This window comes from Dermacentor andersoni, chromosome 11, assembly GCF_023375885.2.
Source record: "Dermacentor andersoni chromosome 11, qqDerAnde1_hic_scaffold, whole genome shotgun sequence".
NCBI lineage: Eukaryota > Metazoa > Arthropoda > Arachnida > Ixodida > Ixodidae > Dermacentor > Dermacentor andersoni.
Genome location: NC_092824.1, coordinates 41,938,194 through 41,952,562, shown reverse-complemented (window position 1 = coordinate 41,952,562; position 14,369 = coordinate 41,938,194). Strand labels below are relative to the sequence as shown.

General features: G+C 41.0%; 1 pseudogene; it reads right to left on the bottom strand.

Moving 5' to 3' along the window:
* Positions 1-6,995: 6,995 nt before the first annotated feature.
* On the bottom strand, positions 6,996-11,082 carry LOC140213978 (uncharacterized; annotated as a pseudogene).
* Between the last annotated feature and the right edge of the window lie 3,287 nt (positions 11,083-14,369).

Here is a 14,369-nt window from a genome sequence, read left to right as displayed (position 1 = left end):
TTCGTTGCCGTACTTCCAACCAGAGTGTTCTAAACCTAGTGATCTTGTGCTTTCTGATTTGTATGAGAAACCACTTGCCACCTACTGGGTGAGCAATCTATTTGAGGACACGATTTGGAATTTCCATAAGTATTAACTATTTCATTCTATCTGTCTAGGCACTTTACATTGTCCACGACAACCCCACTGTCATCTACGTAGCATATTTATTCCTAGGTTTCAACTTTCAGTCTAATGCTGGGGATGAAGCCGTACATTTCCATAGCCTCGTTACATGCCGACCACAGTGACTTGGAGATCGTCACTTTCTTTAATGCCATGAAATTCTTTGTATATGGCATGAAACAAGTATTCTTCGTCAACATAATCTGTGAAAAAGACACATAGGTGCTGCCAATGGTCAGGTGCCATTCAGGTGGTTGAGTTTCTCCAGGAGGTGGAGCTCCTGATCAGTGAGAACCCTAAAAAATAGATTATCGGCATTGCGAAATGATTCTGCCAAGTCAATATTCAAGCCTTCTGTGCATGTTTTCATTAAGCGCCACTCCTAAGTAGCACGTTCGCTTGCTCCCGAAGTGCCTGTGCAACCACAACATGTCTGGTTGTGAACTTCTGCGGTCAAGCCACCCTGTTCTGAATATCTAAACCTGTACTCTGCTGCGTATGCCAGGCGTCACTGAGTGGGAGACAAAACCAACAGCCACAGAATGATAAAAACTCAATAAATCTATTATTGTGGCAACAGTGCCCAACGTCAATGTGCATTATTGGATGTGGGCATGCCGCTAATGTCGAAGCTGAATTCGGTCGATTATTGAGGCTGAAGGCAATTTTATTTACCAGTCTTATAAAAAAGCAGCAAAACATACCAGGTTATTTACAAATATAACAAAACTCGTCTGAATATTGTTGTGATTTCTGAAGCCGTCATTGTGTCCTCAAATACCTTGTGCACATGGTATGTTCAAGGTCTCAATTTTAATATTGTTTTCCTATGTTGTCACACTCGAGCATAATGCATTATGCTTGCAGGTACACCTTGGCCATGGAAATTACATGGACAAGGACACATGGCAGCGGCTACTAGCTCTACCTACGGATTCTGCCTTCTGCAAACAGATGGCAGTGCGCCCCTGGGGGAGTAAAATCCTAAGTCAGAGGAGCCTGACAGGCTCACTGTCAAACCGGGCCATATCTAAAGGAGTGACAAGAGTATTTCCCGCACTTTCTCCAGTCAAGGTGGCCTCAATGTCAGGTGAGTCGTAAGTCATCTACTTGTGAAACTCGTGGTTTCACTGGTCTTTGAAGTCAAGATTGCTCTAAGAAAATTGAGCCTTTTATTCCTGCCCTGGTTATGAAGTCAATATATTTCAATCAATTTTAATGAAGCTATGTATCATATTTCAGTTATTATTGCTAATTTTAGATATTATATAATTTTGTTGTGTAGGCAATTATGCCTCTATTTCGAAAAAGATGGCAAAATGAAATTTTAATAATAATTTAAAAGTAGCCTACATAAGTACCAATATAGTATATTGAAATTCACCTTTTCCAGTGTGGGAAGACAGTTATAAGAAAGAATGTAAAAATAAATTAATTTGGTGTCAGCATTCATTAAAAATTTGCTTGCAAAATATCGCACAGAACCTAAATTTTCATTCTACCTGCTCCAAGGGCTGGAATATCAAGGCTGGCGGGTTGCAAAAAAGTAAAAAAAAAAGAAATAATTGCAAAAAAACAAAAAAAAAAAGAAACGCAAAAGAACACTCAAGATGGAGATACATATGGGTACAGAGATAAGTTTATTTCTGAACCAAATTTGATGAAACTGCAGAGGCTTGTTCAGTTTCTTGTGCTGATTGTAACTATTTATTTACATTTAAATATGTCTAGTACCTCAGATAACTGCCATGTAACAACGCTGAGCCTTATCATTCGTCCATTGTGTTTAGTGACAAATCTTCACATATACCTGCTACAGTTACGTGTAAGGCTTTCATGCCTAATGTTTGTACTAGGGAACACATAATTTTGTACTGTTTGATGGTTTACTGCACAACATATTTACGTTAAACGTGTTCATTTGACTTGCATGGATGCGTGGTGAACTCGTGTTGAGATATCGCCAGAGTTTGCACACAGAAGTAGCAGCTTGATGACAAGGCTCTACTTCCACTCACCTTTGTGCATTTCTACTTCCCCATTACATAGTGAGTGGAAGCACGGCCTTGCCATCGAGCGTCTGCTTGTGTGCATGAACTGGGGTAATACTTCCAACCACTAGCAAGGCATTTCCCGCCTTAAAGCTCACAATGGGGAATATTATTACGTCAAGTGGTAGGTCTATGCTGTCGAAACATCGTATTATGCTCGCTTTTTATTTCTTTGCAGACTCCTCTTTTCACTTCCTTCAAGTGCAAAAGTATCCACCGGAGGAGATACAGAAGAGGCACAACTGCCTGCAGCAATACCTGGCGCAAAAGTGTTCTTACCTAGCCGCTGAGCTGGTTAGCTTGTTTTCATTATGTTTGCATCAGTGGCATGGCATCAAATAGTTGTGTGATCATGCTGAAATATCAAGTATTTGTCAGCTAGTCATATTCTTTCATAGAGACATGCTAGGATAAATGTGTGTTATAGATAGTGTGTCCTTAATAAAAAAAGAAAGGCAGCTCTTTATGAGGGAAACATGAACTTCCAGCTTTGTGTTTTGGATTTTCAATCCTCTGCCATACCTCTTCTCAATGACTTTATTGTAGTGAACTCGGCTAAGGCGAATTTTCAAATATGATGAGTAAGTTGAGTGTGTCTTGTTGGTTTCCCAAGGGCCTAATGTAGAAAAAAGTGCACTTGAGGCAAATTGTAGCCAATGTGCCTTTCGGATCAGCTGAACCTTTGTAGTCTGAGTGTGCAAAAGCTTGGCTTTTGCAAATTACGTCCACTTGGCGAAAGGAAGAGTACACTTGGCCAATGGTTTTTGTCAATGAGGTCTGGTCTCGTATCGTCAAGACTGCATTCGTCTTGATGATATGGGAACGACTCTGCCAAAATCGGTTTCTATGTCCATGGCAACTACCTCGCAGCAAGTTTCTTTTGCGATGCAATTTGGTGCAACTGACACACCACTTTCATCACAGCAGATGGTAAAATATCTGCATTGTCAACATGCTTAAATCACCACAGTGTGGGGCCTGCTAGTGACATACCTCTATTAATTGAACAGCTCACATTTCACCCCTGCATTTAAAGAAATACTTTCTAATGATGCAATGTTTTTTTCTAGCTTTGAATGAACCACCAGAAGACATGGGGCAGCTGATGGCAGTGCAACCTGCCGCCAGCAGCGTGGTGAGATCATCATCATCGCCATCATCGTCATCATCATTATCATCAGCCAATTTTATGTCCACTGCAGGACGAACGCCTCTCCCTGCGATGTCCAATTACCTCTCTCCTGCTCCAGCCGATTCTAACTAGCGCCTGCGGCTTTCATAATTTCATAGCTCCACCTAGTCTTCTGCCATCCTCGACTGCACTTCCCTTCTCTTGGTACCCATTTGTCACCCTAATGGTCCAATGGTTATCTAACCGGTGCATTACATAACCTGCCATGCCCCATTTTTTTCTCTTAATGTAAATTATAATATCGTCTATACCTATTACCTCTCTAATCCAATCCGCTCTCTTTCTGTCTCTTAACTTTATGCCTAGCATTCTTAGTTCCATTGTTCTTTGCGCGGTCCTTAACTTGTACTCAAGCTTCTTTGTCAGTCTGGAAGTCTGCCCCATATGTCAGCACTGGTAAAGTGCCCTGATTGTACACCTTCGTTTTCAATGATAGTGGTAAGCTTCCAGTCAGGAGCTGACAATGTCTGCCGTATGGGATCCAACCCATTTTTAATTATCTGCTAACCTCCTTCGCATGATCAGGGTTCCCTGTGATTAGTTGACCTAGGTAAACAAACTCCTGCACAGACTATGGAGGCTGACTGGCGATATTGAACTCTTGTTGCTTTGCCCGGTTATTTATCATTATCTTTGTCTTCTGCACAATAATCTTCAACCCAACTCTTACACTCTCTTTGTTAAGGACCTCAATCATTTGTTGTAACTCGTCTGCATTTTTGCTGAATAGAGCAATACCATCGGCAAACCGAAGGTTGCTGAGATATTCGCCGTCGATCTTTACTCCTAAGCCTTCCCAGTTTAATAGCTTGAATACTTCTAAGCACACAGTATTGAATAGCACTGGAGAGATTGTGTCTCCCTGTCTGACCCCTTTCTTTATAGGTATCTTCCTATTTTTCTTTTGTAGAATTAAGGTAGCTGTAGAACCTCTGTAGATATTTTCCAATGTATTTACGTAAGCGTTCTGCAGTCCTTGATTATGTAATGCCTCTATGACTGTTGGTATCTCTACTGAATCAAATGCCTTTTTGTAATCTATGAAAGCCATATAGAGAGGCTTATTGTACTCTGCGGATTTCTCAATAACCTGATTAATGACATGGAAGTGATCCATTGTAGAGTATCCCTTCCTGAAGCCAGCCTGTTGCCTTGGTCGACTGTTGTTGTCTTTATTCTATTGTTGTCCTTATTCTATTGGAGATTATTTTGGTGAATACTTTATATAATACTAGGAGTAAGGTAATGGGCCTATAATATTTCACTTCGTTAACATCTCCATTTTTGTCGATTAGTATAATGTTTATTCTTCCAGTTTTCTGGGACCTTTGCAGTCGATAGACACTTCGTATAAAAAGGCGCCAGCTTTCCAAGCATTATGTCTCCTCCATCTTTGATTAAATTGACTGTTATTCCATATACTACTGCTGCCCTTCTTTGTTTGATGTCGTGCAAGTCCCTTCTGACCTCATTGCTAGTTATAGGAGGAGTTTCTTTATCCTGCTCAATATTGTTTCAAATAGAGCACTCCTGAGTCTTCTGGGTACTGTATATGTCGGTATAAAATTCTTCTGCTGTTTTTACTCTTCCTTCAAGATTTGCTGATAATATTACCCTGCTTATCCTTCAGTCAATACATCTTTTTTGTCCTATGCCAAGTTTCCTTCTCACTGATTTCAGGCTGTGTCCATTCTTTACGCCTTCTTCAGTCTTTCTCATGTTATAGTTTCGAATATCACTTATTTTCGCCTTCTTGGTCAGTTCTGAAAGTTTCGCGAATTCTATTTTATCTCTTGAGTTGGACACGTCCATTCTTTGTCGTTTTTTTAACAGGTCCTTTGTTATTTGGGAGAGCTTGCCTATTGGTTGCCTTGGTGCCTTGCTTCCCACTTCAATTGCTGCCTCTGAAGCCAGCCTAGTTACGGTTTCATTCATTGCCTCTATGTCATCTTTATCCCTCTGTTCTAAGACTGCATATTTTGCAAGTACCAGCCTCAATTCGTCTGCTTGTACCCTTACAGCCTCTAGGTTGACCTGTTTCTTCTTCACCAACTTTACTCTTTCTCTCTTCAAATGGAGGTGAAACCTAGCCCTCACTAACCTATGATCACTGCACCTTTACCCTACCTATCACTTCTACATCCTGCACTATGCTGGGATCAGCAGAAAGTATGAAATCAATTTCATTCCTTGTTTCAGCATTATGGCTTTTCCAGGTACACTTTCTGTTGCTACGCTTCCTGAAAAAGGTGTTAATTTTGCAAAGCTTATTCATTTCTGCGAATTCTACCAACATCTCTCCTCTAGCGTTCCCAGAATCGACGATGCAGTTTCCAATTGCTTGTTCACCAGCCTGCCTTTTCCCCACTTTTGCATTGAAGTCACCCATTACTACAGTATAATGAGTTTGCACTTTTTTCATCGGTAATTCAACATTTTCATAAAACGGATCTACTTCATCCTCGTCGTGACTGGATGTTGGAGCGTAGGTTTGTACTACCTTTAATCTATACCTCTTATGAAGTTCGATTACGACTACAGCTACCCTCTCATTAACGCTGTAGAATTTGTCAATGTCGCCCGCTATGTCCTTATGGATGAGCAATTCTACCCTGTATTGCTTCTTATCTGGGAGACCTCTATAGCAGAGGACATGGCCATTATTCAGCAATGTATAAGCCTCACCCGTTCTATATTATGTTTATTAATAAATTACTTTTCACTGTACAGTTACAAGACTTTTTCTCAATCTTTCTGCATATTATTTATTGCAACATTCTTTTAAACAACCTCTGTGAGGTTGCACGGTGCAATTTCGAATGCCTGTATGTGCCTCCTACCAAAATGGAATATAATTTTCAATGCTAAACAAGCAACTACTACAGCAAGTCCACAAAGCTGCTCCTTCCACTGCTGAGTAAATGTGCACTTCAGCATAGCGATTCTGCTAGACTACACTTGCAACATGTGTGGAGCTACAATATAGAGCCACAAGTAGGGCTGTAGAGCCGTGACAGGACTACAGAGCTGCGACAGGACTACAGAGCTGCGACAGGACTACAGAACTGCGACAGGACTACAGAACTGCGACAGGACTACAGACCTGCGATAGGACTACAGAGCTGCGACAGCTTCACAGAGCTGCAACAGGACTACAGAGCTGCGACAGGACTACCGAGCTGCGACAAAACTACAGGACAGCGTCCCAAACTACGACAAGATGTCAGGATTTCTGTCGTCGTATCCTGTTGTAATTTTCAACTGGGTCCTGTGCATGGAATGCAATTTTGTATACGCATATGTACCTTCGTGCACAATATGTCCTTTAGATATAGCAAGCACTTACATGCCTTATTGTGCTGCACTTTAACGCATATTTCACGCAAAACTGGATGTCCATATGTACGCTTATATACATGACTATGATGCTGCTTGGAAGCACACCATCAGAATATGTAGTAATCATCTTGAGTGAGAGTACAGCACTAAAATCATAAACATAAGGGAAGGGCAATAAACAACCATGGTTGCATGCTTCAAAGGTATGTGAAGGCCAATAATAAATGTAAGTTCTTGCTTGCCTCAAATTAAGTCGGTCTTGCATTACAAAAGCGTAGCCAATAGACAATGACTCGGCTCATTACTTCGTCACTTGCTCTACGAGTTGCACGTACAGCAGCTTGATACCATGTGCGTAGGAATGAGGGCCACACAAATGCCCATAAATATATGTTTAAATGAATATAATGAAAAGACGAGCACAGAGCTAATTTCTAGTAAAATATTATTTCTGTTAGCAAATATAGGGCTAACAATGTTGACATTCTCGGCCCGTTTCTTCCCTTTTCTTCCAATATAGCTGTACACAACAGCTACTTCATGAATAATGAGTCTTTGTAGTAGGGTCTTTGTTGTAGTTACATCTGAGCCGCCAAAGTGGCCCAGTTCCTTCGTCTCGAATGCATAGATAATGAGAAGATATTGACACGGGAGGTTTTGTTACATTCCTGATGAGACGGGAGGCATTATAATGTAATATATTTAACAACCTAATTCTTTAGCCAAGCAAGAGCACATGCAATGAACAGCAAGATTTACTATTGCGGCAAATATGCTGCTGTTCTCGAGGCTTGTCTCCAGTCTTTCAAGTTCTTCATTGGTCTGAATCAGCTATACCGGCATGTCCTGCAGCTCGATGGAGTCATCGATGGGCGTGACAAGATTATTAATATTCTACTCGATTGGGGTCTGAACTGTAGGCTTTTTTGCCAGCTGCATCTTCATTTATTAAAGTTCACTCAAAGCTTTTAGCAGAGCTAATACGAAGAAACATTTGCAATAATAGGGCACTGCCAGTCATTAATTTTGCTAAAAAACGCAAGTACGACACATGGCCACAGAAAAAGATACAATATAAACTCTGGCACAGCGGTTGCTGACGATGTTACCGCTTTTTTCAATGATAAGCATAATTCAATGGCCAATGATTGAACAAGACGAAAGCAAGGAATCACTCCTAAATATATGATGAAAGAAATTCACCGCTGGCACACGGTATATTATTTTTCAACTTCTGAATCGAGTAATTCAAGCATGTCAAAGATAAAAAGCCATTCATGTTGCATACAGCAGATTAGGAAATTGCAGAAAACGTAGTCAAGAAAATTATGACAAGTAGTAATGTGTTTGGGCATTATCAGAATGAAAATTTAATCGGCAAGGCTAGCGGGCAAAGACTGAATAACATCAATGGCTAGACAGTCAGTTAGAGAACTAAGCTGTAAGAGAAAAGATAGTCACAAGAAACTTTTATAAAGATGCACAAAAAGGATCATAACCAGCTGATGTCATGTAGTTGCAATTACAGATTCTGCATAGAAAACGTTACCCACGGAGACAGTGAAAAAAATAGAAGGGGAAACAGACAACACAAACGTCGATGATAAAGTAGTTGACAATGTTTCTGGTATCTTTTTCCCTTCTCTATGCTCGTGTCTGCAAGCTGACTCCCGTGATAAATTAACATAACTAGCTTGACTTCCTGTCGTTCTCAGAACAAATCCTTGTTTTTGAGATGCAATGCATAATACTTTACTGGCTTGCTTATGACAATGTAAACTTGATATTTTCGCAGTGATGGCACTGGGAAAGTGTATTCCAAGTGTTCTCAATACAAACTTCAGTGGGAAAAATATTACCTTCCAGTCAAATAATATGACAAGCAGGTCGTAGAGGCCAAACGTGGCTCTTTTTAACCAAGTTGCCCTCTATGTTGCCCAATAACCGAAAATGTTTGTGGCAGTGCATTAATCCCCAGTGCTCCAACACTGTTCTTCTACGTGACAGTTCTGGCTCCCCAGCCCCCAAAACCGACGTCGCTGACGCTTTAAACACTACATTCCGTTCTGCTTTTACTAATGACTACCTGAATTTATTCCCGTATTACCACCTTCTACTCATCGCTCTATGCCAAATATTACTTTAATTTGAACGGAAAAAATTATCGATTCCTTAAAAAAATTCGTTAACGTGTGGTACTGACGGCATTAACTCTAAAGTATTAAAAAATCACTAAGCACATCATCAGTTTTTTTCTAACGCTAATATTTCAACAGTCTCTGACAATTGGATCAGTCCTCACTGACTGGAAAATCGGTAATCTAACTCCCATCCTTAAAAAACAGCAACAATACAAGTCCTAGTACCCACCAATTTCCATCAACACCGTTTGATCGAAACTAGTGGAGCAGGTTACACATTCCCACATGCCACTTTCCTGCCATCTGTTAATTTCTTTCATCCTAATCAGCACGGATTTCGCAAAGCTCATACTAGCCACACTCAACTTGCTCTGTTCCTACACGATTTGAATTCTCATCTCAACCCCAACATACCCAAAAAAGCCTTCGATAAAGTATCACATATTCTTTTCCTGCATAAACTTTCGCACCTTAATCTTCAACCAGACATCTTTAATTGGATCTGTGAATTTCTAACCGATCGCCTTTAGTTTGTTTCCGCTAACCCATTCTCCTCAATACAATGTCCTCTACTATCTGGTGCGCCCCAAGGCACTGTCCTTGAGCCTTTCCTCTTTCTCATATATAATAATGACCTTCTACTGAACTTATCATCCAACCTACGCTTTTTGCAGAAGATTGCGTTTTATACCGACAAATAACAAATACTTTAGACTGCTCCACTCGCCAGGAAGACCTCCTCGAAATCCAGACATGGTGCAGCAAATGGTGCATGTCCCTCAATGTCAGTAAGTGTTCTCACGTGTGCGTTCGTCAACGTCGTAAATAAGTACTACCTCTCTACTACTTCAACAAGTGCACTTTAACACAGTATGAAACATTTAGATACCTAGAAGTGCACATATCTAGCGACCAATCTTGGACGCGTCCTATCGAACAGTTAACTAATTCCTGCAACCGATTACTGGAAATCTACGCCGTAACTTGGCCTCGGCATCTTCCTCACTCAAAATACTATATATAAAATCCTAATCCGAACTGAACTAGAATGTGCTTGTGCTATTTATGACAACAATCAGATTAATATTATTAACACCACAGAATTTGTTCGGAACCGAGCTGCCAGATTCATTCTTTCCGACCACTCCTACAATACAAACACTTCAGCTATAAAATACACGTTGTGTCTTCCCTTACTCACCTCCTGCCGAAAAAGTGCTGGTCTCCTTTTTTATTAGGTTCTTTGATTCACAGCCCACAGCTAACTAAATCGCCATTCCAGCCCATCGCTCCTCCTGCCACACGCATGCTAATGCTGTGTTCTCCCAAATGTCCCTTCCACTACGTATCAACGTTCTTTTTTTCTACAGAAAGCCCGTGAATGGAATATCCTTCCTTCTGACACCAGCGTCTTCTTCTGTTTTAAATTTTACTTTGGTCGGCATAGTGCCCCGGGTTATTGTCTACCTTTTAACCATGACATCACCCTCTTCACTTCTATTCCTCGTTTCAAAGCTGCCATCGAAGACGATCTTTCAAGTCACGCTACCTATCCTGACACGCTCTTCTTTCTATATGTGCCCAACCGTCATGTAATGTCCTGTTCACGACCTTTGAGGCATAATAAATAAATAAATAAATAAATAAATAAATAAATAAATAAATAAATAAATAAATAAATAAAGCATGTATTCACTTTATGTGTGTGTTGCAGACTGAATGTGCTAGGTGGGTGGCTTTGAAATAAACAGGAAGTTTGACATGTAAAATAATGACAAAAACAAGATGTTTGATGATGGCTGCCTTAAATTCGTGAAGCTGGTTGCCTACCTGCAGTTAAGTGCCGCAATGACTTATAGAGCAAACTACTTAAATAGTTCCGAAGAAAAGAAAGTACAGTTGGCGTTTCTATATAAACTTTTTGCACCGAAACCCCTGTGTTCTCAGCTTTCGGCCCCTTTTTCCAAGACAATATAAACACCAGCCCGCATATCTGAAAAAAATTACCCTCACTAGACAAAACAGCACAGTTGTACTGGGTCCAGTGTATCTCAGGCTCGACTTCGTTTTCTATTGCTTTTGTCGCTCGCATTGAACTTTTGTTTGGTGCCCAAAATATCTTGCTCACCTGGACCCACGTTGAGGGTACCACAGCAATAGTATTGCTTTTCTTGAACAGGATTATTGATAACATCTGGGAATATTAAGGCAGAATGAATTCGTCAACCTTCATAGTGAGGTACATATGACCGTAAAATAAATAAAAGTCAAGAGGCTTATTGAGTATAAGTAAAATTTCATTAGTGGCACCGAATTGCGTGCACAGAGCAAAAGAAGTTTAGCAGTTTGAGACCCTTTCAAACGTCCTGCTTTTGTTTACCCAGCCTTTACCCACGAATAAATGCATATTGACGTGATCCCTGTGGGATCGGGAACAGTGGATGGTAAGCTTTCCATTACAATAAATAAATTAGGAATCTGTCTTTGAATATGTTAAATATTTCACAGCATTTTCAAGGAGATCCCATGTTTTCAGCGGAATACAAATCCTGAGACACAAATTCTAGTGCAAAGAATAACTTCCAAGATAGTTCACATTTGTTAAGAGGAGTGCTTGCGGCTCATTGGTTTCGCTTTCAAACGATGTTTTTTTGACGTTCCATGTATCTACCATAATTGTACCGTGCAGACAATGAGGGAGCCCTTATTTCTGTCATCATACATATGAAATGACCACTAGCCACGCTTGCTCCATTCAATATACACCGTAGAACACCGTAGAACGTATGAGACATCCTCGATAGCTTCCATCGAAATGTGGTAGTTCACTGTGGGGCGTCTCTCTACAGTTGCTCGGATGCCACCAAGAACATGCGTTGTCTCTTTGTGCTTCACAGACGAATGTGACTATGTTGTCTGCTCAATGCCCCGTCAAGCACCTTCAGCTTGGTAAAGCTTTTGCAATTTGAGCAAAGAATGGCCGGCAAATATGATGATGTGTGGCGTTTTATGGCGCAAGGGCCAGTTATGGCCAAAGAGCGCCATGACAAATGTAATGTTTAAAGTGCATTGTGAATGGTGTAGACAATGAATTCCTCATGATATATCTAAGATGGCTGTAAAGAGGCCTAAAATCTGTTGCTGTGAATGGCGTAAAATGTATTGTTGCTAAAATAATGACACGTAGTAGTGCTGTGGGCTATGGCAATGATTAAAGGCATGATGCGATAAAACGTTGATACGTTAAAGGCATGATGCGATAAAACGCTGATACGTTAAAGGCACGATGCGATAAAACGTTGATACGTTAAAGGCACGATGCGATAAAACGTTGATACGTAAGAGGCATGATGCGATAAAACATAACGTTGACACTTTAGCTTCAAGAATTTCTTTGAGTACAGAGGCTGTTAAGTGCGCTAAAAATTCCCTGGCCAAATTATTTCGAGAGAGTCTGTTTCAGCTAAAAACTCTAAAACTAGTTTCGGATTAAAAAGCGGTTCATTGCTGAGAAAAAATTTCGGGTGAAGAGGAATATTTTCGCGATATGCGGAAATGAAATACTTTTTCCTCTGTGCTTCTATTGCAGGGCATTCAATAAGAACGTGCATGACTGTGAGACTTTGGCCGCACTTACTACAAGAGGGCGGATGCCCCCCAGTCAAGAGGTAAGAGTGAGTGCCGTAGGTGTGTCCTATTCTTAATCGGCAAAGGAGCACTTCGTTATATCGTGATGTTGTCTCCGATACCCAATATCCTAATTTGGGTTTTATCAAGTGCAGTTTATTTGATATCTCAGCATTCCACTGTTGCTGCCAATGGAATTTGAGCTTGTGACGCAGGTATGCTTTAAGATCTGTGGCTGAGATGGGTATGTTTATATCCGTGTCACTAAAAGCTACTGAAGTAGCTTTCTCGTCAGCAGCTTCGTTGCCCTTTATGCCACAATGGCCAGGTACCCAGCATAGGATGATCGTTTGTTTAGCACTATAAGCTGAGCATAGCAATGCATACAGTTCGTTAAAGACAGTGTTTTTATGTTTACATACGTTCATAAGGGCTCGCACTACACTCAGTGAGTCTGTGAATACTATAGCCCTAGTAAGATTCATTTCCCTGATGTGCTTCACTGCAGAGAGTATTGCATATGCTTCCGCTGTAAAGATACATGTATGTGGGTTCAATGTACCGGATATTAAGAATGCTGGTCCTAGTGCTGCGTAAGCAACCCCAGAAGAAGACTTAGAGGCATCTGTGTAGAATTCAGCACAAGAATATTTCTCCTGAAGCTCAAGAAAATGTGACCGTATGTGTGCCTCAGGTGCTCCTTTTGATATTTCTGCAAACGACACGTCACACTCGATAGTCTTCCACTCCCAAGGCGGTGGAAGCCGCGTAGTTGCCATTATGACATTCTCTAAAATCGGCGCACCTGTTTCTTCGGACAATGTTTCCAACCGAAGGGACAGAGGAGGTCTAGTGCCTGGGCGGTTACGGAAAAGCCTAGCCGTAGACAGGTCGTAAATAACTGAATGGCATGGATGATCGAAATCTGATTTCGCTTTGAGGGCGTATGAGAGACTTAAATATGTTCTTTGAAGATGTAGGGACCATTCGTTAGACTCTGCATACAGGCTTTCTACGGGGCTAGTCCTGAACGCACCAGTAGCGAGACGGATACCCAAGTGGTGAACGGAATCGAGCATCTTCAAAGCACTAGGCGTCGCAGAGTTATACACAATGGCTCCGTAGTCAAGGCGTGACCGTATTAGGCTTTTGTACAAGCTCAAGAGGCATCTTCTGTCACTTCCCCAAGATGTGCGGGACAAGAGCTTCAGTAGATTCATTGTCCTCAAGCATTTCATTTTCAGATATTTTAAGTGTGGGATAAAAGTTAGTTTGGAGTCTAAAATGAGACCTAGAAATTTATGTTCATGACTAACAGATAGCCGTTCTCCATTAAGATCAATAGCGGGCTCCGGTATTACCCCTCTCTTATTGGCGAAAAGAATGCATGTACTTTTTTCAGGGTTTAGTTTAAAGCCGTTCTCGTCTGCCCACTTAGACAACTTATTCAGGCCAAGCTGCACTTGTCGCTCGCAGATACTAAGATTACATGACTTGTAACCTATTTGGATATCATCCACGTATACGGAATAAAACATTGTACGTGGTATGATAGTATGGAGCGAATTCATTTTTACAAGGAATAAAGTACAGCTCAGCACTCCACCTTGTGGCACGCCTGTTTCCTGAGTAAATAGACGAGACAGGACATTACCAACACGAACACGAAATGTGCGGTTGCACAGATAACTTTGAATCACCATCAGCAAGTTGCCTCGGACGCCCATTCCAGCTAGGTCACGAAGAATTCCGAAACGCCAAGTTGTATCTTATGCTTTCTCCATGTCTAAAAATACCGATAGGAAAAACTGTTTGTGCACAAAGGCATCCCGGATATTTGTCTCGATACGGACA